Genomic DNA, 26799 nt, shown 5'->3' on the forward strand with positions numbered 1-26799 from the left:
TAAAATACACAGGGACAGATAGGTCTTTAAGGATGAGATCCAGAACAGCCAGCACACTGAGCAAAGACTCACTGTGGCTGGAAGAGACAGGAGTGTGTTAGACTCCATTTCCTCAAGATCTGAGCTCCCTTCTCTGATGTTCACCATCCTGAAACCTCTCTACAATTTAAAACGTAATTCCAAAAAGAGAGTCTTCAGTGAAGAAACTGACTTCAAGAATTCACTCATACCCCTTTTCTTCTCTCTTCTGCTGCCCCTCACTCCCACCACACTGCCATCTTCTAGTTATGCCAACTGTTTGTCACATTGTGCCTTTTGTTCCAGGCCTGTTTTTAACTGCAGTCACTTCAGTGATCTGGTTCACAGACATCCCCACAAATGGTTGTGTTGGCAGCACTAAAGAAGCAACAAACTGCAGTGCCAGGGAATAAGCAGGATTCATCACCAATTACAAGGTTTCCTAGAACTTTAGGTTCAGAGTTATGTCATCCCTTTTCAAAACAAAACAGTGAAGGACAAGACAATCCCTCCTTTAATACTATAACCAGTGGTTACAGGTCTCCTTCAGAAAGGCCTGGGGGAAGGTAAACTTCTATTTATAACCCCAGGTGGATGCTTTCCCTAACAGTTGCTACAGTATTCTGTGGTATGGCTTCCTCAGTCTTCCCTTCTGAAGCTGTTCTACTTTGTGTGAAATAATTATACATCATTTGTGTCGGGAAGAGAACAAGCTAAGTCTGTAGCTCAAGTGATTAATATATCCAGTTGGACTTGGGGAGAGTAGATTCTGATTCCTAATTCAATGTTATTTTTTAAAGCCAAGCCTTCACCAATCCAGGAAGAAATCCTGTTCTAGGAGAAATATTGCTCTCAAGAGCGGGCTGCTACTGCAGGATTATAACTGGCAGTGAAAGTCTATTGAAAGAAAGAGGAAACATATCTTAAATATCCCTTGTGGATTAATTCTTCAGCAAGAAAGAGAGACAGAAGAATGTTTTAGAAAGAAAGAGTGGGAGTATGGACCATGATGAGGAAACCTATACAGAGGCTGTGATGAGACTGTAACAAATGCGGGTGCGAGGCCTTACAGTGATGGGACACTGACCTGGTGGGAAAGACACTGTCCTGTTAATAAAGACTGTGAAATTTTAAGAACTGAACGAAGCAGCAAGTAGAGAGGAAGGAAATAAAGTCAGAAAGCAATGTGTACACACTGTTACTATTTATAGAAGTTTTCAGTTACGTTCCTACTCTGTGTTTCTCTTCTAGCGGAAAGAGAAGTATCTGGGAAAAGACTGACTGATCACAACCCAAACTCGGGAGTTAAGAGAGTACAGAAGACAACTCCAGTATAGTAAATGACCATATCTTTGAAAACATCAGCATCTGTGAATATTGGCCTTTCAGAGTATTGGGCTGATACTTTCAAAAAAGTTCCATCCACTGCTTACAATATCAGGTACAAGCAGAGTGTCAGATTTATATATCACCCTGAAGAGAGGTACTGCCCCTTAGAAGGTAGGTATTTCATCAATATTGCCAAGTTGCAATTGCTGTTCTCTTTTCACACCATAACCGAAATAAGTGATTTAGATAGTCAAACAGAAAATTTAGTTCTTTTGTTTTTTCAAAAAGTGGGAACAACCTGAAACAGAGTACCTGAGAAAGGACAAGCTGCCTGTGGAAGTTACGGACAAATTTTTGTAATGATGCAAGGTATGAAGCATCTCCTATTGTCCTTGCCAGAGACTGCAAAAGAAAGTAACCCTGCAAGAAATTAAGCCAAGAACAAAGAAGAGGCTATGAATTAACTGATGTCTAAAAGAAAGAAGTCTTTATAATATTAGCAAATCAATTCCAATAAGAAACAGCTTACAACACTCACCTTCAAATAGTGAACCCGCATGAAGATTTTTTCTGCTTTAAGACCATGTTTGGCAACAGATGCTCCAGACTCCCTCGCTTCTCCTTTGTTTTCTTTGTTGGGCCTAAAATGATAGAAGACTAATTAAGTCTTGGATAAGAAAGTAAAGAAATAACTCACACATTACATGCTCTTACAGTTGAAAGCACTGTCAATGGCATAGTATGCCTAGACACCTGCCACTAGTTCAGTCTTTTTCTCTACTCTAAGTTAAATAATTTTGAACGTTATGAACAAAGAGAAACAAAATGAAACAAACAAACAAAAAAGGACAGGACAGGGAGATTGAAGTCGTTATGTTCAACTAGAGATTCTCCTTACACCTGAACACTGGCTTAACAACAGTTCACACAACTACACTTGCAAGAATAACATCTTTCACTTGCATGTAATTCACTGCAGATGAAATTATTTTCTGTTCTTGATTTAGCCATTTCGTGTTGGAAGAAAAGCGACTGAAGTTTTAAAAGAGAGAGCCTTTCACACACAGGCAGATTTGGGGATTTCAGACAGGTAATAACGTCTAGAAAAAAAAATTAATTATTGACTGCCTGATTTTAAAATGTAACAAAACATCTGGTATGTCAGAAATCTACATCAGTAAAGCCTAGAGGACTCCTAGGCTCTTGTAAGCACAAAGTGAAATGAAAGAGAAGCTATGCAAATATTTTTTTCTTTGTTTAAGAAGTGTCTTCACAGACACAGTATTGAAGAGTCCTCTAGTTTTTTTTATCTTCCATCCAGAAAATATCCTAGCCAACTGGTCTGAGGAGAACAAAAGTCTTTCTTAGGAGCCTGTGCGACTAAAACAACCTCTCTGATTCTAAGTGTGGATTTCGAATGGCCAGTCTCAGAAACCAAAGCTCCTTTCCCCCAATTCTACAGAATAGGGACAACACAGACCACAGCAGTGCAGGATTCTTCAAACCGTATCACTCACACACTGCTCATGAGCTAATTCCAGTGATCAAATTTCTTTTCTTCTTCTCTATCTTGGTCTGCTTCACAGAAAACATACTTCCTTTCTTTGTATGTGTGTAATGGCTTCTTAGTAGTTTTACCAAGAGTGCCAAGCCATTTTTTTCCCCTTAAGCCCTATGTTTAGGACCCGTGCACATCAAATTCACTTCACATAGAAAAATCTAGATAAAAGATGACTGAGATCAAATAGAAAAAGAAAATTCAGATTCAATTTTACACTGTTCCTAACAGTCCTTTCCCATGCTACACCTCAGATTTTCTTTCTAGGAAGATCTCCTTTCAACAATGAAAGGAGATGAATAATTGATTTCTTATCCTATGGTAACTCTGGTTCTTCAAGACACTGTAACCATTACAGATCCACTGTAGGAGATAAGGGTGCACTTATTTCCTATTTGGATTAGTCTCCTGGAAGTGAGGCCTGCTGGAAATTCATACGTGACTTGTCATGTTGTTCTCTGGGTATAAAAACGACAACCAAAACTGCTCCTTGTTTCTCTCATAATAAATAGCTCAGTTCTGTAGACTTTGAAAAGCATAGTTTGAGCACAGGTTACAGGATCCACACTAAACTGAAACATCTCCCAGAATCACAATTATTTTAAAATAGGCAATCATTCTTCCTTCCTTCCTCCTCCAGCTTAGTGCCTGTGTAGATCCTAGTAGATGACTGGAAAGCAGTATCCCATCTGGAGGATGGTACTGAGGGATTTCCTCTTGCAAAGGATATATATATATACACATATATATACACACACACACACCACAGACCCCTCAATGTCTGTAAAAGAGTGTAAACATTCAGAAAGTTACCCTGTGTGGTGCTGTCAATACTTCAGCATGCTAATTTAAAGCAATGCTTAGTATATTTGGAGTACTGTATATCTGGAGTCCTGTGTCCAATTCTGGGCTCCCCAGTACAGGAGAGACATGGCACTACTGGAGAGAGTCCAGCAGAGGGCTACAAAGATGATGAGGGGACTGGAGCATCTCTCCTATGAAGAAAGGCTGAGAGAGCTGGGCCTGTTCAGCCTGGAGAAGAGAAGATTGAGAGGCGATCTCATCAATGTGTACAAGCATCTGAAGGGAGGGTGAAAACCTGCCTGGATGCGATCCTGGGCAATGTGCTCTAGAGGACCCTGCTTGAGCAGGGAGATTGGACTAGATGATCTCCAGAGGTCCCTTCCAACCTCAACCATTCTGTGATTCTGTGATATTTACAACACGTTGCAGGTCCAGAGACTGAATGATTGTTCTGCTGCCCTACAAACCTGGCATCTAACCTAGTAGATAAAGCTAAGCATAATGCTAAAGCCAAGCTGATTCAAGTTATTCAAGTTGTTACCTGGCAGATTTTAGTCAGTGGCATATTTCTGAAGGAAGCAGAATATACTGCTTTTTATCTGCCAGGCTGAGAAGTGCACAGACTGAAAGTACATTTTGTAATTCACTAGGAAATGCTTGTTAATGAAGTGGTCTGATGCTCTAAGTGGTCATGAAAGGCTATGAAGAGACAAGAGACAGTCTGAAAGACCTTTCTATCAGTATGACAGAATAAAACTCTTGAAGCACTTACAGGACAGGCATAGAGCATTGTTTCAGGAAGGAAACATTACTGACTTGATTCCAGTGGAACTCAGGAACAAATTTAGAATTAGGTATCAACACTGGTTTGTCTTTGTGAAAATTCACAGACAGAAGTTGAATCACAAGGGCCAGTGCACAAGGAATGATCCCAATGCCAGCTTCATTCCAGAGAACAAAATGGACTTCTCAAATGGACTTCTTTGTTTTGATACCATGAGAGACTGGATGACAGAGCTGGTGTTGATGCTGGCCAGCAGAATGAGTGCCAGGGCATATTTCTTAAGTGCTTTTATGCCTGCAGGCTTGCTTCAAACTGTGAGAAACACAGGACTCTGAAATCTTATCTTACATGAGCACTACAATTCAGTGCCATAAGTTTTCTTCAACACTGAAGAATTGCTTGTGCTGCCTTTCAGCTTGTGCTGAAAAGACACTCATCATTTTCTTTCATATCTGACTTCATTTTTCATGGGTAGCACATAAGATGGTCATAGCATCGAATATCCATAATAATAAGAAACATAATGCTGATGATCAGTTTGGTGTGTGGCTTTCACCTAGTCAGAATAGGTACTCATTTGTTGGATCAAGAGTTAACAGGATCAAATGTCAAATTGTGGGCAGGGTTTTCCTGTTGTCAGGAGAAAGCACAGAAAAAAAAAACATGACTCTCCAGTGGGAAACAAAAAAAAAAGTAGTTGAAGAATGAGTTTGCGCTAAGGAAGAGCAGGTTGGTTGATTTTTGTCTTCCTGACATGGCTGGCAAAAGTAATGAAAGGCTATCATTTACTTTTAATATCCTTATATAAAAACACAAGCCTGAACCAGCACAAGGCTCAGTACAGGCTCAACATCCAGTGCAATTCAAAGACTGAAATTTTCTCTCTGACATACCAGCACTGGAAAGCATACTGACATACTTTGAGAAGAAAGGAAAAATAGTGAATATGCAAAGAGAGAACCAAATCAAGTCCATGCCACAGAAATGGTAGAAAACATTTATGTTTGACTGAAATCAGTGGGAAGTCCTCCTTAGATGCAACCACAGGAAACCAGAGAAATCAGAGGCAGATTCACAGAACCCCTGTGGCATCAAGTTCCTCTTCTGAAGTGCATATTAGTGGCATAGTTTTACAAACAAGAACTGATTTATCATTCTTTTGTATTTGCACTGAGACTATCACTATGCAAAAGGCAAGCATGGCATGGTAAATACTGTCTACCAACTGTGGAAATTAGCAGAAAACTTAAGTTTCAATTTCAAGATAAATAGACCCTTCTTGAATCTCAAACTGTAAATGATATTTTGGCACTAGAAAAACAATTTTTAAAAGTTATACCACATACACATTTTATTAAAAGTAACAACTACATAATTAATGTAAAAGAAGGCACATGTGATTCCATAATATTGAAAATGAAAAACAAACATCCAGATAAGTCCCCTATCACAAGAATCAATGTTCCCAGGCTAAAATTTATTTAAAAACAGACAAACAAAAATCTCAGACTCTGTCAATCAGTAGTTGTGTTGGCAGCAGCTGTATGGCGGCTAGTGATAAGGCTTGCTTTTATATTTATACCTATCATCAAATTGCACACTTGCAAATGTATAATTTGACTGACTCTGCTTACAAGTGTGACGCACAATTCATCAGTAAACATGAATTAAAGCAGATCAATGAAACACTGCAGTTACACAAAGTTGATGACACATTTTTGGATGACATGAAGCCATAGGGAAGAATTTCTACGTTGGCGAACAGTACCTACTACCCAAACATAAAAGGCTTTTAGGCCCTAGAGGGAAAGCACATAAAGAAGAGAAGACCTCAAAATGAATAGAATGACAACAGTCTTCTGAAAACATGTAAAAGATGATTATAAAGAAGATGGTGATCAATTTGTTCTTCACTGCCACTTGGTGAAAGAAAAGAAGAAATCTACATAACTTGAAATAAACAAGATTTCAGCTGGATATTAGGAACCAGTTTTTAACTGTTGGTATTAAAACAACTTAGCTAGATACTGTGCAAACTCTTTAACTGGAGGTTTCTAAGAACAAGTTAGTAAAAATCTGTTTAAGATGGTCTGTGCATACTGCATGTTGTGCAGGATAGGAGGATGGTCTGAATAATCTCTCTGTCCCTGCACTTTGTGATTTGGTCAGTGTAGGGCTAATTGGAGTTAGGATTAGCAAACTCAAATTTCTTGGTCAAAGACTGTGGAGAGACAAGCAGTGGAGATGTTAGGCAACCACTCTAGATACCTCAAGATAAAAGACTATGGCAAATTCCCAAGACACCAATCAGAACAGCCCAGATTATTAAATCATTGGCAAAGCAAGACCCTTTTTTTGATCTAATGTATTTAGCTACGTGAGAAGAAGCCTTGAGCTCAGCATCTGGTACGTAAAGAACAAAATCTTGTTTAAATAGCATTAGTCATTTCTAAGGAGAAAGTACATTTATATAGTTCATTATGCATTTTCCTTTGTTTTTAAAGCTTCATTCAGCTTGGCAGTTATTAGATGTCATACTCCTGTATGTGATTGTCAGAGAAAAAAAAGAAAGTTATAGCTTCAAACGGTGAACTTTGTTCAGGAAATGGCCTCTTACTCTTTTCCTGAATAGAAGCTCTTGTAAAATGCTTAGGGACATTTTATATCAAACTAAACCCCACATTTTTTGGAAAGCTTTTTATGACAAGCAGAAAAGCAATTACATTATGCAGAAGATGAACAACCTGGTCAATTTAATTTGACTTTTCTTTTTTCTTCAGAAGGAAATAAGGAAATGCAGTGGATTTAATCAGATGATTTGGATGCATGTCCTTTAGAGGGATAAAACAGATGGAGGAAAATAGGAGAGAGAGAGAACAAGCAAAGGCAAATATTACACTATCAGATCTTTACCATAAAACTTGCAGCTCTTCTTCAGAGTTCTGCACCTCATCTCTGAGTCATCACCAGTGAAGTAAAGCTTTCAATTCCTGCTGCCCTTTTACTTCATCGTGTGACAGCTGCCCAGTATACAAAAAATCACAGATCATTGATTGTTGTTTCCCAACAATCAATAATAATTTGCAGAAAGAGAAACTTGTTTTGTTTCCCTTTAACATGCAGGAAATGCAGGAAGCAGCACAAGCATCCACACCCTTCAACAACAACAACAACAACAACAACAACAACAACAACAACAACAACAACAACAACAACAACAACATTATGGCTGCTGCTCTAAGGGTTAATAGCAGCACTGAGGAAAACAGGAGCCTCACTGGGCACATCAAATCAATAGTCGGTTAAATATTTCTGCCTGAGGAGAGAGATAGGCATGTTGTTTTCTCCTCGGTGACTGGCAATAAGTGAACTGAACATGCAGTACAGATACCTGGCATATTGGTTCTGGCTGCATCTTTACTCTTCCCAGCCTTGAAAGCAAAGAGCTGCTTTGTGTCCTGATTTTACCCCTCTTTCCAACTATTTCTGCTACTCTGGTAAAAGCTCCCTGTCAGATTTTCCCCCATAAAAGCAATATTAACAGAGATGTATGCTTATGAGATAAATTCCAGGTTGTTAGCTTATAAATCAGCAACTAACTTGCACTTTTTTATTAAGAGGGAGGAAAGAAGGGAGATCAGAGAAGGGAAAAACAGCTAATATTCTCCTGCATTAAATTAATATTTCAGTTACAACTGAAATTGCAGTATGGAATATATTCCTAATCCCACAATTACACAACACCAAAATTACTCAATAATTCCAAAAAGAAACAAAGAAAAAACAGTAACAAATTTTCTGACCTTATAAATTAACAAGGATAATAGCCTGTTTTGTTGCTTACTCCTTTCCACTCAGCTACATGGAAGGGTATCTGCTACAGTGAAAATGCTTTCAAGCAACTCACAGAACTGTAGGATGAATGTGAACAGCTCACAACAGAGGAGTAATGCTTAAGGTAAGAGCAGAAAGGAGTTTGAGGACCAGAAGGAAGAAGCAAAGGGTTTGGACAGCCTTTCTCTCTTCCTTGCTCCAGAAATGTAGTAACAAGAAATTCTATTTTATTCAGTGCTACATATGCCACATACTCTACAAAATGGAAACTCAGAAGAGTTTATGATGTCGAATCCCGGTCCCACCTGCTCTTCTACAGAAGGAGCCCTACTGACTTAAATGGTGCCCTTTAAGACAGAGGGGAGAAGAGAATCAGGGCCTGACACAAGTACAGGAGGAAACGAACACATAAAATGCTTGAAGTAGTAGAGGTACGACAAAAAAGAATCAGATCAGAAAACCACTTCACTATCTGACATGTAATTTATGAGCTTTACACTTTAAGATGGACTATGATTTCTAAGCCTCTGAGAAGGGGGTAACTTTTGCTGGGCAGTATAAGAAAAAGGTGCAAGCATTGGCACTCCATTCATCAGCTACCGTTTTGTTTCGAGGTATGCTTCTTGGTTATCCACAGGACAAACAGATATTATTTTCATCAGTGTGCCTGGAATATTATGATATTCAGTAAGACATTGTTGATTATTTCAGGTTCAGAAGTACAATACAAGTGGAAAGAAGGCCGAACAACTGTCTGGTAGCTAAATGGTAATATTTGAGTAGTACATTTTTGGGAAGGTAATCATTGACAAACAGATGTGTCCATTCTTATTTGCACTGACCTTTACCTTGGTAAAGATCAGCATTTGTTGTGGATAGGGGAGGAAGAAGTATTTTTTTTAAATCAAGTTAGCATGCAAATTCCAGTGCCATTTTGAAAGACTTAGCTTCATAACACAAGAGGTTTAATTTAAAACTAATTGACAGAAAGGTATATAATTTTGATTCCCACGTGACTCAATTGAGAAGTGACATATTGTCACCTTACCTGTTGAGCCCTGGCCCAAAAAATATCTTCTAAATAAGTGGCAAACCTTTCACTTATCCTCTCTTCAATCCAGTCATGAGCACCAATGGCCAGTCCAAACCAAGCACGAGCAATTTCATGGCACAGACGTGCTCCACAGAGGTGTCGCCCTCCAGGTAATATACTCTGCAACAGGAAGATGATATGGGGGCTGCACAACACAAATGAAGGACAAAATACATTATAGAACTGTTACAACATGCAATGCATGGCTATAATAATACGTAGATTTTGTTAGTCTTGTCAACCTGTTATTAGTGTATGCATGCTAGGTCATGACAGTTTATAGCTCAGATGTTTTTAGGAATTAGGTTGCACTTTATTGTTGGTTGGCAGAGATTCAAACTAAAACTCTGCCAAGCAGTTGCTTCGTATTCAACCATCAAACAGCTATTACCTGTAAGAAGTAACTTAAACCAAAAGTTTTATATTTTTCAAATTACAAGGCTGATTTATTTCAATAGAAGCATTTATATTTAAGACAGGATAATAAAAGATGAGCAGGTGTGAATATAGGCAGCAGGCATTTATCAGTTAAATGATCAAAGCTGGAAATAAATACAGCAGAAACATTTTATAAAGAAAATAAATCACTCTCCAAAAAGCAGCAAAGGCCACGTATAGTAAAGCACATGCGCTTGTTACAACTTAAAACAAGCTAAAAAGATAACATCTGAGGATAAGAGGTAATCATTTCGGCAGATGCAGAGGAAGGAGAACATCCTTTACCAAAAGCACACAAGTGAAATGAAAGCTAGATACCCAGTAAATGTCTATGTTTCACAACAAGCAAGAACAATCCAATCTGTATCTACTCTGCTTTCCCTCTGCTCTCCTCCCACCCCTCAATAAATGCATTAAAATCCCTGCAACTTAAGTGCAATAAGAAAAGAAAATGGAGGAAAAAACTGCTATGAATAGTTGCTCTGCTACAGAAAACGCTTGCACTGAATTGCAAGTTACTGCAGGCCCAAACTCATGTTGTGCTGTAAGGCAATTTCTGCTGTATTTATACTGATTAGACATTAACTCTTCAGCAGTTACATAATTTCTGAAATGAAATACCTCTAAGTAAGAAGAATAGCAGAATTAGGCCCTCCAGGACTAACATGCAAGGGGTTAAAGGGTGCCACAGATGGGACTCTCAAGGGCACAAACCATCTGCGGAGCGTTCCTGCACTAACCCTAAGCCTCCATAATCTGCATTTCAGCTGTTTTCTCAACTCCAGCCAGTTAGAAGGGAAAGAAAGCACAAGGGTAATCCCTTCAAGACCACAGGTCTTTAGCACTGAGTCTAGCCTTCTTCATGTGGGAGGGGGGCACACGGCCTTAAGACATTTCCAAGAGTCAAATATTAGTCGTCAGCGTTCCAGAGAGCTTCCCCACCCGCCCTACCCTTCCGCTGGAAATGTTAAAACACCCACAGCTTTCTTGCAACTAGTTGAATGTCTGGAACCAAGACTGTAAAAATATACCGGCTTAGATAGGGAAAACATACTTCATAGCCATCTCCTTATAAAATATTAATAATAATCCTGCAAAGTAAGTTAACACATTTCAAGTGGTTGGCATGGTAAGAGATAATGTAAGGAATTAAAGAGCTAATAGAGGAATCGAGTCACGGAGAACAAAGCAAGAACAAACAGCAGCTCTCCAAATCTTTGCCAAAAGCAATTCTGCTTACGAAAAGGGAGAGAGGAAAGGGGGGGAAGTGTGAGCACAGAAGCTGCAAAACATGATAAGCTGCTCCCTTTTATTATAAGGCCCCTGTTGAGAAGAATAACTGCAGCTTTGGGGGTATTACTTTGGTCAGTTTTAAGTAAATGACCCCTAACTGTGGCATGTGTACAGCGCTACAAAGAAAAACCTCAGAAATGGACCAAGTAAATAACATTCCAGACATACTCTTGGCAGTGTTTCGGCCATTTGGTTAAGCAAAACAAAAGCAACTTCAAGCCTTATAAACAGGCTCACAGAATGGTTTGCATTTTAAGTGTCTTACTGTAGGTATATACAAAATAAAAATAAAGATCGCATTTCCTGGTTTTTGCAATCACTTAATAATAGAAATACCACACTTGTTCTTTACAAAAGGATTACCAAAACTTTTCTGTGAGAAAAAATGTATAAGTTACATTTGCCCCCTGCCCAAATACAGCTTTCTACAAGGACAAAAAACAAGATTACGTGCAGAGACAGAATTTCATTTTAGAGATCGAGTATAGCCAGCAACCTCCTTTCCTAAGAACACCTTAAATAATTCCTATCATTTTGCTTGCCCTTAATAAGCAGCTATGTCTCCAGTTTAGAGCCTCATATAGTGTCAGATATCACTATAGAACAGTGCAAAGTTCCCATTTATCTTAAGCTTAATTTTCCCAAAGACTGAACATATCTCTGTAATATGTCTGACATTTATTTGTTTGGACAGAAGTTTGATTCTATGCACGACTTTAAAATACAGATTCTCTATTTCCAGTATATGCTTGAATTCCAGAAGCTCTACTCCACCTCTAACTTCCTCAGTAAAATCTACTTTTTTTTTAAACATCATCTAGGATGTGCAATATTATTCATTGCTACTATCAGTGTTCTTCCTCAAAGACTCAACAATGCAAGAAAGTCTCCATGCGAAAATTAAGATAATCAGGATGACGAAGATCATCAAGATGATGAAATTGCAATGGCCAAAAATATATATATTTTTAAATCAAAATATGAATTTGGACCTCCTACCATCCATCTGATTTACTAGGAACAGATTATAAGGCTTGATATCCATTGCTTTCACTAGAAGTGAAAAGGAAAGAAATCTGTTTCTTACATTAAGAATGGACAAAGGTGATTCACCTCAGCAATTATATCGAGACCTGACCAGGTATGCCCAGCTTATAAAATGCCTCTAGCTGATGTCTTTTCAAGTCTGGCCCAAGTTTCTAAAGCAGGCCAGAACAGGTTGCCTGGATGTGGTAAGGAAGATGGGAAACCTCTCCCAGTTAACAAAAGAAGAAAAACCCTATCAGTCCTTTCCAGGAAGCTGGACTAGTTCCCAATGGCCCTTGCAGAAAAAGAAGTTAATGACTTGTTTTCAACAAGTATACACTTGGTTATACATTTAAAACAAAAGGTTATTATTCTGACCAGAATCACACCCTCATAACTTAGATCTTCGTATTATTTGACTGAAAGAACTAGTTCTTTCTCCCAGTTAGACTGCAGCTAAAGGGAATCTCAGCTCCATATCTCCTTCTGAAGGTGAGCGCATGAAGGAAAAACTGAGCCCCAAAGGGGAAAATATTATTTCTTCATTTGATGTGAAAGGCCTAAGGGTTTTGATGTTCCAGTCATCTGAATCCACCCATGTAGATGTTCTTAATAAATGTTCTCCTTAACAAATAAAAGGTTTCCAAGGAGTCCTAGAGATTGCAACAGTAATCTGATCAGTTTAGAAGCCAATTCTCTGAAAGTAATTTTGCAAAACTTTTTCTTCAGACTGTGAGTTAGATGCAGGTGCCGATCTGCACACTGGCTGCAGTGGTGTGCTGTCCTTGGCAGCTCATGCACTATCAGGCAAGAGACACATAGCACAAACTCTAGCCAAATGTATGTGCATGAACTTAAGTATGCGCTGAACTTAGTAAACTAGGAACATGAAGCACATTTCTAACAGGCTTGTTCCATTCCTTTTGAAGTAGAAATCTTTTTCCCTTAACATATGGGGATCTACAGATACAGTTTCTTATGTGTTTATTGAAATAACAGAGCAAGGACCATATCAGCTGGAAAATTATGCTTCCAGAGTCAGAAGTAGCACCCAAAACCACTATCATGGATAAAAGTCAAACAATAAATAAAAAGAAATTTATGTTTTGACAGCACTCCACCTATTGCTTATCTTTTCCTATTTAGAAAATGAGAGTCAGATAGTAAATAGGTTAGATAGTTACTGTACTTCCCTTCTTAAACATGTAAGAGGGAACAGGAAAAATCCCTATAAAATATTTTCATAAGCACACATTAAAATTAAGATATACATTTAAAGATTACTGGCTATGGAATTTGATAAAGTTAGACAATTCAATGACAGCTCTTTACATATATTTTGTGCAATCTCTCATCAGTACTGCTGCCTTCAGCCCATGTTATTCCAGTGATACAGAGAACAATATTAGCATATCGTCTGCAGTATCTACATCAGACTTTGAATGTTAGCTTGCTTTGTGATTTATCTCTAAGGACACTTGTGTCTTCGGACCACAGACATAAGAACATGCAACATCCAATTATTCACATCCATAATCTCCAGCATTCCACTATATATGTTGCAATCTGGTACTGAGAAGACTACAGAGATGAACAACCTTCTTGATCTCTAAGGTTCACACTGTATCAGAGACTCAGGCCTACATGCTAATGCAGTCATAGAGACAGGGATCTGGTAGTCAAAGTACTCTGAGTGTTGTGCCAGAAACACGGGAAACTTCATAAAAAGGGTTTTCCCTCCCTAAAAATCATACTGGGAAACCACCAAGTGACTGGTAGTTAGAGATGAAGGTCACTCTGGGGCAGATCACAAACTCATGGCTTTTTACTTCATAAATCCTACAATAACATTGGGTTTGGGGAGACAATAGGGAGGAACAGCAATCCTTGCATGTTGAAAGGAGGATTATATCGGCCAATCTCCGAATGCAGCGATTCAGAATCCAAACTTCGAATTGCAGAGTCAAGCACCTAATTACCCATCTGAACACCTGAGCAGCACCTGCTCCTGCCCACAGTCTGGCAGGCAATCACTTTGTTCTCATTTATTCCCCTGCATCAAACCAGATTAGTCAGGATGTGTATAAACATGGGTGAATCTCTCTCAGGAGAGACTCTTATTATTATAGCAGCAAAATTGATAACTTTCAATTAATTTAATCAATTACTATAGCAGCAAAATTGATACTTGGCATAAAACTCTGAAGAAATGATATGGTGGAAGGAAAAAGATAACAAGCCTAACCTAAAACAGTTGCTACAGAAATACCAGGGTTTGTAAGAACTATTGATATTTTTCCTATTTGCAATCCCAAATTACACATTTTCTCCTAAGTACCAAATAACAAAACTTGTTGCAAAAACTTGCATAAAATGAAAAGACAGTACTTATCCTTTACAATAACCATCACATCCACCACCTTCCATAGCTTTTTATTTGAAATTAAAATGTGCTCAGACTTACAAGTCAACTATAGATTTGATTTATCCAGACATTATTCACACAGGAAATTTTATAAGTCTTCAGAAACAAGAATAGCTCTGGAACTTTATGATTAACAAAAACATACTGAAAATATTGTCAGGAGCTGACAAATACAATTTTAATGTGCTAGGAAACCTTATTTTGCTACTGTGAAAGGATCAATCATATTGATCTGAACAAAAAGGACAGAAGTTTTACTTGCTTCAAAAAATAAACAGGCAACAACTTGATGCACTCCCAGATAACACAAGATATGCATAAAGGAAAACTGTACCATCCTATGTGATTCCCCATAATTTAGGGCTCTTAACGTCATGTTCACAAACAAAAGGGTTATATACAAAAGGGATATCACAAGTCAATCACAACTTGTTCTGAAACTTTTTACATGAGTAAAGGGTCAAAGTATTAAAAAAAACCTCAAATTTTTATATTAAATTTCATAACAATAAAAAATAAAAAGAAGCCAAGAAACAAACCAGGCTATTTAGGAATGTGTATATATATATATATTTTTTTTAATCAGATCAACAAGATCTAACCATATTCAGGATGATAACATCTATTAACTTCCTATTTTAATACCTGCACCTTCATGGGACAGTCAATCCCAAAAGCACAGTTCATATTTCAAGGAAAAGAGTCCCAAACAGTGCCATCTATCTCAGAGGACTTCCAGTATAAAATGCAGAGCTGTACCTACTAAAACAAGATATTTATTTAGCTGACCAACAGAACTCTCATCCAGCAGAAAATAAACATTTTTGGAGGCTTTAATTTTTGCACCATTCTTGCCAGAGAAGTTCCTCATTCTTTTCTAACTTGTTCTAAAGCATGCTCTGTTTTTAAGTTTTAGCTTTCTTCTGGGGCTCAGCTCAAATATACTCAAGCATCCAAGCAATCTACATGATATTAAGATGGTGAACTGAAAATATCACTTCCCACAGAAGGGTTGCAAGAATTTCCTTAGATCCAGTTCTTGAGATCCTTACACAGGAACACACCCCAAGATGAAAAAAACTGGTAATAAGGCATCTTATTTCTTTGAACAGCTCCAGCTCATTCTCTCTCTCACACACACACAAACAACACACACTGACAGTGCTACAACAGAAAAAAAATGTTTATTAGGGTTTTAGAAAAAGTCACAGCACAAAATAACTTATCTGTTGCTGATATCATTCTGCAGTCATACCATAGTAATCAACCCTACATACTTCAAGTGTCCTGACTTGGGATATAAACCAAGAAGAAGGAAAGAAAGGATTTATTTTATATGTGGAGTTCAGTCTGAAGTCTGGGATCCAAGTGTATCAAGCAATCCAAGTTTATAATGAGTTCAGTAGGAACTACAGGTGACAAGATCAATCTCCTGTCTGCCCAAGTAAGAACCTTGGAGTTGAGCAATGAGTTATTAGTTGACTGCTAATGCCCCCCAGGATGCCTAATGACATCTTAGCTTACTTCTTATCATCTTACACATCTCTATCACAAAGAACTTGCAGGGCACAAATCTTTTTTGGAGCTCTCTAGATATAATGTCCTAATGTCTTATGCAAACACAGCAATATCAACTCATTTAAAAACTTCTGTACTCCTAGGATTTGCAATGGGCAGCAAGCTGCCTGCTGTTGTACAGAAAGGAGAATTAACATAGGCAATCATGGGGTAACAAGGAAAGAATTACAGATCCAAAACCTTCTCAGCTCCCATTAAGTTTTTTATTCAGATTTGTTTGAACTAAAACACAAAAACACTAAATAATAGAAGTCTCTCATAAAAATCAATTATGCAATATCACCTGGTAGGAAATGCTAAAATACTGTCAAAATCTTTTATAGTAGAACTCAGCTTTCAAAAGAGAGATATTTGGGGGACTACAGCTTTTTGTGTTGTATATCTCGGGATGGATTTTTCACATTTAACTGATGTACTGGTAGAAGTAAGGGGAAATAAAGCGGCTTCATAAATATACACGCTTGTTTTGCCCTAAAAACTCTATAATTTACTTAGCCAAATGACTCAAACAGCCCAGTTTTTAACCTTCACACTTCACATACAAGTACTCCTCAACAAGTACTGACATTGCTAACAAAATAATTTGTGAATCAGCGTCATCAATTTCCAAATCCCATACTAAGTATTCATAATAGAAAATTCCATTGTTTCATGCCAAATACTTCCAAATTATGTCTTTCAAGCTTCATGACTCAATTAGCTTATTTATTTTTTCTTAAAAGAGAAAAAACACACAAACAAAAATACCAGATAAATTGAAAGTCGATCTAGATTATTTCAGCGAGCAAAGAAATCAAGATCAAGAAACTCAAGACATTTTAAGTCCAGATTGTTCTGTGAAGAGTACCTTAGTACTTTTGTTTTCACAGAACTATCTTTTTGTGTTTGAACGAAAACAGGTGATGCAAAGACCATGACGATTTGAAACATCTCTACTCTTGCTGACATACGTACTATCACAAAAGAGTTTCAGAGGAAGAAGTGAAAATTTTGTTTGTGTCCGAGGAGCTAGAGGAAATACAATGCTCCCACTGATTTCAATAAGAATTTTATATACACGTAAAGGCAACATTTCATCTACATTCTGGAGGAAGGAACTAAATTTCAGATTTCATATGAAACTTTTACCACATTTTCCTGAGGGCTTCCAAATATTAAAAAATGGCAAAATGGAAAAAGATATTATGTATGTCATTCACTATTTATTGATATGGTTAATAACAAATAACACCATTTGAGAAGTCTCTATTAGTATCCTTCATTTATATTCATTCTCTCTCATTTAGAATTGATTCATAAAATCAGGACCACAAGATTAACCTTAAACATTTGCTCAAATAAAAAAAAGTGAACAGAATATGGTCATAGAAATTGATCACTGTAATTAATCATTTTAATGTAATTGATCATTTTATTTTAAAAAGAAGAGGGTAATGGAAACAGATATAGATTCTCTGAAGAGTGCACTCAAACCTCTCTCATTTTACAAATGCAAAATGGTTTTGTGCAATAAAAAAGATCCCCTTCTAATGTGCTAAAGAGAAAGCTAAAAAAGAATCTCGTTTTATATTAGAAATGCACATAGCATTTGTTTCAGAGCCTTTTCAAACTGCTCTTTGTATTCTCACTAAAATGATTAATATGATGAACAATGTCTAACAATGTTTCTCAGTTCCAGTCTAAATGATGACATTTGTCATTGATGGATGTTATTATTTGATCATGGATAGATTTCATTATTTGTAGCTTTCCATCATTGCTCTTACTGGAAGCCCTGAGGTTTTTTTTACTACATCGTGAAGTTTCTGACAGATATTAACAGAGCTGAGAGCCAAAGTGTGAATAACCTAGTAAGACAAATAGCCAGACAGAAGAGGCACAACGTATCTGCTGCTCCATATTCAGTGAAAATTCACTCAAGTCAAGGGCCTGTACTTTAAAGGGTCTCAAAAGGTGATGTGCACAAGAAAAAATAAAATAAAGAATGTGTCACTTTTCTTCATTCAATATACCGAAGAAAGCTTTATCTACACTACCAGAATAAGCAAACAAACAAAAAAGAAAAGATTACTTGTTCCTTTTAAAGATTCTGTTTTTCAGTGTAAAACTACTGGCATCACTGTGTTAAAAGCAGGAAGGAAATGAAACCTGCTTGAAGGCAGAAGTGGTTCTTATTAAAACTGTACAAACTACAGTTAGAGTAGCATCACAAAACAAAACAAACCAGAGAAATGCTCTTGGTTTTAAGTATTCCTATCACAAACATTTCACCTGAGAACCAAGATGACTCCAGATCTCTCTCTCAATCATCCAGGAAATCCCTAACATTAAGAGAGGAGAGAGAGCTGCAAATCCCTGATATTTCTAAGGAAAACACACAAATAAGTAAATCTCAACAGAGTTTAAAAGAAAAAAATTGATCAGAACTTCTTTTCATATCATAAAAGAGGCATAGATCCATTTTTTTTAAATTTTCAGTTCATATCTAATACACACGGCTTCTTGTGCCAACTAACAAACATGGGAGCAAACAGTGAGATGAAGATAACTATCCAATTTGCATGTGATCTAATTTTTGCCTGTATAGAATATCACCCATAATTCTTGCTTGTAAGAGTCAGTACCTACAAATCCATCTTCTGGAGCCTTTCATCTTGCTTAAAAGAATGGGTACAAATCCAACACTGTCAATATCTATTTTGATATTCAACATTCCAGTTAAAATGCATTAATTCTACTATGCCTTTATCCTCTATTATACAACAAATGCTACAACACTCTGCACTCCCCTACCTTAAAAAAAGGTTCAGGCAATATAAATTTAACTAACTAGTCCTGCTGTCCGTCATTACCTGTTTTTCTTATTTTTGTCATCTATAAACAGTATGTAAACTGCACCTGATATAAAATACATGCTTTCAATTTACTGAATGAGGATCCAATCCTTCTTACGTTGATTAATGAGATATGTGTTGTTAGCACAAAGAGAGAGAACAACATAGAAGAATAAGTAATGGCTCCAAAATTATTTTCTTAGTTTATTTTGTGCAGCAGCTATACAAGCTTTCCTTTTTGTGTGTGTCAGTCAATAAGATATCTGTTGTGCTTTTGCACAAAGAACAAAGATGCCTTTATCAATTCTCAAGTCTGTAGAATAAACCATTCATGCTGTCAAACCCCCTAAAACCCTTTCAGCAAATAATGAAATCCATCAGTGACAAATGTCAACATACTAATTTGTTAAATACAGAACAAAAGCAACATTCAGACGAGGTGCCTCATTTCATGTTATATCAGCCCTCCAATTTGTAACAACTTTAGGGCAGCCCGCAGATCATGCAATATTGAAACAGAACTGTATTATAATGACTAGAACTAGAACAAGCATTTATTGTAAGGCAAGTAGATTAACAGTTCAACAAAACTGTAAATAGTCTTTTGGGAAAATCAAACTCCTTGCACTGTATTCATTTTCCTCATTTTTGGAAGATTATTTCAAAGTAAAATGTTATATGCAAATGCAGATTCTGTTTCACATAGTCACATTTATTGTGCTGGTGGAAAAATAAGATTAAATTACATCATATCCAATGATAGAAGAGCTTCAGTGTGCATGCGAGTTACTTTATTCATCATACAAGACATCCAGATATTATTGTTGAATCATATAGCAAAGGACAGTTTCACTGGAAATAGTTAGCATACCTAAAAACTGTGCTAATATCTTGTAATGTTAAATACCACCTACTAATGAATTTTTATTCTGTTGCATGTTTTATCAATTTAGCTTTTCATACATTTCCAAATTGATATCAGTCACGATAAGGACTAAGTAAGTATTTTATTTGTTGCCCAGTACACTACTACAGAATACATTTACCTACTCTTTTTAATTCCAAATAGAAACAAACACTGTTGTATTTTATGATAATCTATTGCCTCCAACATTCCTTCTGTAGGTTTCCAACAGCAGCCTGATAACTTGTGTTCTGCATATTCATCTAAAAAAACCTTGAAAATAGAGAGGCACTCCTGAAGTTGATAAATTGAGAATGCCAAGTTCTGTATCTGGCAAAATGCTGAGGAGAATACAGATTACATTCATGTGTATATATGTGCGCGCATGCGTGTGTGTGTGTGTGTGTGTGTGTGTGTGTGTGTGTGTGTGTGTGTGTGTGTGTGTGTGTGTGTGTGTATGTATTTTTTTAAGTTCAATAGGAGAGAATGAGGTGATTTCCTGCCTTGCTGCTACATCACAGCAAATAAATTACCATGGGTCAAAGTACCTATTTTGAGGTTTGTTTGGTTTTTATTAAATCTCAAATGTTTCAAAAAAAAATTTTTTTTATAGCTTCCCTTGTTCTCTTTTGAGAACAGTTTTGCCCCTATACTAAAATTTATCTGTTTTTATCAGGCTACTTCTTCATATTTGCATGTTGTTATCAACCACTCGTAATAAGAGAATATATTCCAAAATTTCCACCAAGACTAAACATGACTCAGGTTTCCAGTTAAAACCCAGCTAATGCTAGTTGGATGACAGGTAGCTCCTATTGCATATTTCCTTGCAAACTCTATTGGGTCTATACCTTGTCAAATTGTTAAATTTTGTTTCTATACATTCCACATTGTCAGCATTAATCAAATGAAGATTTTTTTAAAAAACTTAAACAGTATTTGACATTTATATCAGTTTGGATTTATGAATCTGAAGACCAAACGACATGTAAATAATATGATTTTTCAGAAAGAAGATTTAAGTTTCCAAATAGCTAAGTTTTAGAGCCAACCTAACAGAGGCAGCGAACAGATGCAGCAGTTTGCACAGCAGTTCGCACAGAAGAGCACCAGAAGAAAAGAAGGCACCTTCATTTCCAATCCTAGCAGTGTGTACTTCCCCAGGCATGGTCATGACATACTGCAGAGCACATTCCCCAGTGGCTGCTGGAGGTGCTGCATCACCTGTGTCTGAAGCTTCAACCCAGACAGCCCCTCTGACAGCAGATGCAGCTCTGCAGGTGTCAGGCTGCAGGGAATGCCTGGGGCCTCTCTGTGAGGCCTGGGCTGACAGTCAGCTCTCCTGCAGAAGGTGTGCTGTGGTGGACCAGTGCTGAGGGAGCTGGCGGATGTTATTGCTAGGCCACTCCCCATCATCTCTGAAAGGTCCTGGAGATCAGGAGAGGTGCCTGAGGACTGGAAGAAAGCCAATGTCACTCCAGCCTTCAAAAAGGGCAAGAAGGAAGAGCCAGGGAACTACAGGCCTGTCAGCCTCACCTCCATCCCTGGAAAGGTGATGGAACAGCTCCTCCTGGAGGTCCTCACTAAGCATCTGGAGGACAAGAAGGTGATCAGGAGTAGTCAGCATGGATTCACCAAAGGGAAATCATGCTTGACCAACCTGATAGCCTTCTATGATGGGATGACTGGCTGGGTAGAGGAGGGCAGAGCAGTGGATGTTGTCTCCCTGGACTTGAGCAAGGCTTTTGACACTGTCTCCCATCACATCCTCCTAGGTAAGCTCAGGAAGTGAGGGCTGGATGAGTGGACAGTGAGGTGGATTGAGAACTGTCTGGATGGCAGAGCTCAGAGGGTTGTGGTCAGTGGCGCAGAGTCTAGTTGGAGACCTGTAGCTAGCAGTGTCCCCCAGGGGTCAGTACGGGGTCCAGTCTTGTTCAATGTATTCATCAATGACCTGGATGAAGGGACAAGTCTAGCAGCGTACCTCTCCTTTTTGGCGTCTCCACCACTTGTGTCAAGAAGTTATCCTCAATGCTCTGCAGGAACCTCTTTGACTGTTTGTGCCTAGCTGTGCTGTCTTCCCAGCAGGTGTCAGGGTGGTTGAAGTCCCCCATGAGAACCAGGGCCTGTGATCGTGAGGCTACTTCCAGTTGTCTGTAGAAGGCCTCATCGACTTCCTCTTCCTGATCAGGTGGCCTGTAGTAAACCCCCACCACCGTGTCACCCATGTTAGCCTGGGCAATGTGCTCTAGATGACCCTGCTTGAGCAGGGGGTTGGACTAGATGATCTCCAGAGGTCCCTGTCAACCTCAGTCATTCTGTGATTCTTTGTTCGGAAATGTATTATGAGAGATTGTACAATATATTTTTGCATCAAATAGGCAATATATTCAATAACTTATACCTGTTACTAATTTACTACATACATAGTTATCCTGGTAGGTATGTGTATAGAAACAGAAGTACAATATAGAGTTACCAAGGCATACTCCTTCTTGATTTGGTTTTATTAACTTATGTTATGCAATTAAACAATAAAAATAACCATTTACCATGAAAGTCATTTTCTGGGGTTGTTCTTGTTATATTACTGAGTTACCTATAAAATACAAAATCACTGGTGGTTATTTTATGGTGGTTATTTTATTTTATGCTCAGCTACACAAGTACTAAAATTTGCATCAATGTGTCCAAATAGCTTTGATGATTAGCTTTTGCAGCACTTCCCAAGTAAAGATTAATGAAGCGCGAAAAGGCAATACTATCATAATTAAAACATTATGTCATCAGTCTTGTTCAGTGTATTCCTCAGTGACCTGGATGAAGGGACAGAGTGCACCCTCAGCAAGTCTGCTGATGATACTAAACTGGGAGGAGTGGCTGACACACCAGAAAGCTGTGCTGCCATTCAGAGGGACCTGGACAGACTGGCAAGATGGGCAGAGAGGAACCTCATGAAGTTCAACAAAGGCAAGTGCAGGGTCCTGCACCTGGGGAAGAATAACCCCAGGCACCAGTACAGGCTGGGGGTTGACCTGCTGGAAAGCAGCTCTGCAGAGAAGGACCTGGGAGTCCTGGTGGACCACAAGTTGACCATGAGGCAGCAATGTGCCCTTGTGGCCAAGAAGGCCAATGGTATCCTGAGGATGAATTAGGCAGAGTGTTGCCAGCAGGTCGAGGGAGGTGATCCTGCCCCTCTACTCAGCCCTGGGGAGGCCTCACCTGGAGTCCTGTGCCCAGTGCTGGGCTCCCCAGTACAAGAGAGACATGGCACTACTGGAGAGAGTCCAGCGGAGGGCTACAAAGATGATGAGGGGACTGGAGCATCTCTCCTATGAGGAAAGGCTGCGAGAGCTGGGCCTGTTCAGCCTGGAGAAGAGAAGACTGAGAGGCAATCTCATCAATGTGTACAAGTATCTGAAGGGAGGGTGCCAAGAGGATGGGGCCAGCCTCTTCTCCATGGTGCCCAGCGACAGGACAAGGGGCAACGGGCACAAACTGGAACACAGGCAGTCCCATCTGAACCTGAGGAAAAACTTCTTTCCTGTGAGGGTGCCTGAGCCCTGGAACAGGTTGCCCAGAGAGGTTGTGGAGTCTCCTTCCCTGGAGATATTCAAAACCCGTCTGGACGTGATCCTGGGCAATGTGCTCTAGAGGACCCTGCTTGAGCAGGGGGGTTGGACTAGATGATGTCCAGAGGTCCCTTCCAACCTCAACCATTCTGTGATTCTGTGAAATCCAGTCACTCTGCTGTAAATCTAAATATTCTCCACAGACCTCAATGTAATTACTTTAAGTTTTCAGTTATAGTGGAATTTAATGCCAACTTTGAGAACACTGATTGAAACTTGCCTCAGTTTAATCAAAGAGTACCCCTCTGACATGGCAAGTCTGACAGACTTGCTTGACTTCAACTTAAAATTTATTTTAGTGTAGCAGTTTCATGTGATTTTTTTCATGTAGGAAACACTTAAAAAGATAAATTCCATACTGAGGTCATGTTCCTAGTTCAGACCTTTAAGTCTACCATACTGCCCTCACCACTTGCTAGTGAAGTCACAGGTAGAAGAAAGAAGCTGATACCCTCTATATGGCCTGACACTAGAAGGGATCAGTTCTCCAGTGACCTCCATGTATACCTCTCTCCCTGCCTGTAACTATCGCTATGTAACTATGCCTCCAAAAGGTTTAAGTTTAGTTATGAGAATTAACCTCGAAGGTTATGGTTATACTGGCATATGCAAGTTGGATGCAACTGGCTTTTCTCAGAAAGCACTGGAAATACCTCCATGACTACAGTGCATTTTTTTGTTTTCTGGGATCATATAGAACTTGCATTTAACACATATGCACTACTGTATTAAATTGGATTGATTGGTCAAGCAAAAAACAGAAATTAAGCTTCAACAGACAAATAACACTTAATCTGACACTAAACAGCACAATAACACTAGGATTTTTTCAAGATCTGAGGCCTGCTTCACAAATACTATAAGGAAAGAGTTAATACCAGTAAGTAGAGACTGTTGGTTTATATTGGCCATAATGGCAGAATGGCTTGAACTTATAAGTATGTGCCCAGTGTGCTTTTTAAGAGAAAGAAGTTGCTCAGTCTATAAAAATACAATTTTGTGAATCCTACCTTCTTTACCAGTAGCTCCCTTTTCAGTAAATTATGTGAAACTAAGACTTTATATAGATTGTACAATACAGCTTTCATTTTATCCTTTTGCTCCTTCCTTTCTTTTTGATAGATAGCAAAGGCAAATAGTTCTTTTTAAAATAGGTGTAAATCAGGCTTCCCCATGCCTATAAATTAATATATGTATTGCTCTGGAAAAGCTACTGAATGAAAGCAGCTCTTTCTGCACTGTTTTAAGATGTCTCTAGCATCTCACTGGGGCAGAGGAAACCTGATAACCCAAACTTAAGTCATGGGGTCCAGAGAGAGGAATTTATCTGTAAATCTTTTTATTCCAGAACATATGTACATACAACTTTTACATATACATTATGTAATATTAATATAGGTGATGTTCAGCACATTGCACAAAATCAAAATCAGAAACAGCAGCACTGACCCGAAAGAATTTGCTTTACTGTTGAAGGCAGTCAGAAAGAGAAAAATTCCCCCAAACAGTCCATAATCATGCTGTAGAGTTATTTGGGAATAACTCTGTGCTCTGTCCAAACTGATAACCTTGTCTCTGATATACTGCTTTTTCGGTCTGCACCAATAGACTGTGAGAAAAATGTAAATGAGCTTCAGCTAGCACTGAGAAACGCATAACATTTCATGTGCAAACCCAGAAACCTTTGAAAAAACAGGTAATTAATAGCAAAGCCATTTCAATCACTGACCAGCAAGTCCCCTTCCTCATTCCATCATGCTAAGGTCTAATTTAGACCTTTGAAAAATTTGCTCAGTGACTAACCCTTGTGCATCTTTCTTTTGTGGGTGTATGAGTTATCTCCAGGAAGGCTAACGAAGCTATTCAGAATTACATCACAGCTTTACCTCAATATCTATCACTATCAATCTGGTGGTCATACCAGAAATGTATTCCTGACAGCGAACTCCCTGACCTTTCTTCAACAAAATAGCTATGTGTACAACAAGTGAGAAAGAGTATTCCAGCAAATTTGCAATATTGGCTCTTTACAGTTCAAAACATTGCCTTAAATTTCAGCTTCAAACTATTTAAGCAAAAGATGACAATTTTGCCCATGTAAGCTTAAAGGTGCTTGAAATTCTAGAAATCGTGCTACAGGGAAATTAACCTTTATAAATACCAGTACTATGAATGAGACAGATTATCAAGTGAATATGGCTTGACTCTCAATTTCAACATTTAAAACTAGACTTAGAAGTCAAAATTAGCATTAGCTTGTACTACCAGAGCATAGAGTACCCCTCTTTGTTAAGCAGAGCCACAATTTATGCAATATTGTGCAAAGAGTAGGCAGTCATCACAAGCCAGATGCCTGCCACCTGGCAAGAAAATGGACTGGCCTTGGATTCAAAAGGAATGAAACCATCCAGTTCCTTTATACTACCACAGACAAAGGAAATCCAAAAAAAAACCCCAAACCACAGGTGGTGTTTTATTCACAAACCACCATCTCCAAGCAACTTTTTCATATTCTTAAAACCAGACATCTCATCAATTTATTTCCCCCAAATCCATCATATCCCCAATTCCCGCAGAGAAAGAAGAAACATCCAGCACCCTTCTCTTCTCCTTGGAAGTGCTGTCAGCACTCTACAGGTCTTCTAGACCTTCCAAAGGATAGAAGGGTCTCACAGATGTCCCTCCATCAATTTCAATGGGGTAACTCCTGATTTATATCATGAGATCCCTATTAACCCCCAAGCAAATCTCCAACAGAAACAAACTGGCAGGAAGTTATGTGTGTGCATGCATGTGAAAAGTCATATGGGAACACTCAGACCGCAATGTATCATATATCATCCCTTGGTAAAATGAAAAATAATGTTTTAAATTTCCAGTGAGATACAATGATCCCCAATACAAAAGGTACTAACTTTCATAATAGGGCAAGCTATAACACTTTGACAATACTCTGAAGATTTCTGTAGTCCCACAATTCAGCTTTTCTCCAGAAGAGAAATGCTTTTCCTGAATAAGCATGATCAGAAGAAATCTATGTCAGAAGTTCATTCACTGAGCTGTCAAAATAAGGCAGCAAAATCTTTTTGGCTGACAGATTAAAGGTTTGGATGGTAGCATCAAACAATACTTCTGAAGGTGTGAGGGTTTTTTTATTATTATTTTTCTTCTAAAAATTAAACAATGTTACAATTGTTTTGGTGAAAATAATTTAAAAAGTGTATAAAGGGCAGAAAAAGATGGAAAAAG

General features: G+C 38.3%; 1 pseudogene; it reads right to left on the bottom strand.

The window, feature by feature from the left end:
- LOC104148639 (aminopeptidase O-like) overlaps positions 1-26799 on the bottom strand; it is a 199263-nt pseudogene that overhangs the window by 113104 nt on the left and 59360 nt on the right.

Source organism: Struthio camelus, chromosome W (assembly GCF_040807025.1).
Source record: "Struthio camelus isolate bStrCam1 chromosome W, bStrCam1.hap1, whole genome shotgun sequence".
Classification (NCBI taxonomy): domain Eukaryota; kingdom Metazoa; phylum Chordata; class Aves; order Struthioniformes; family Struthionidae; genus Struthio; species Struthio camelus.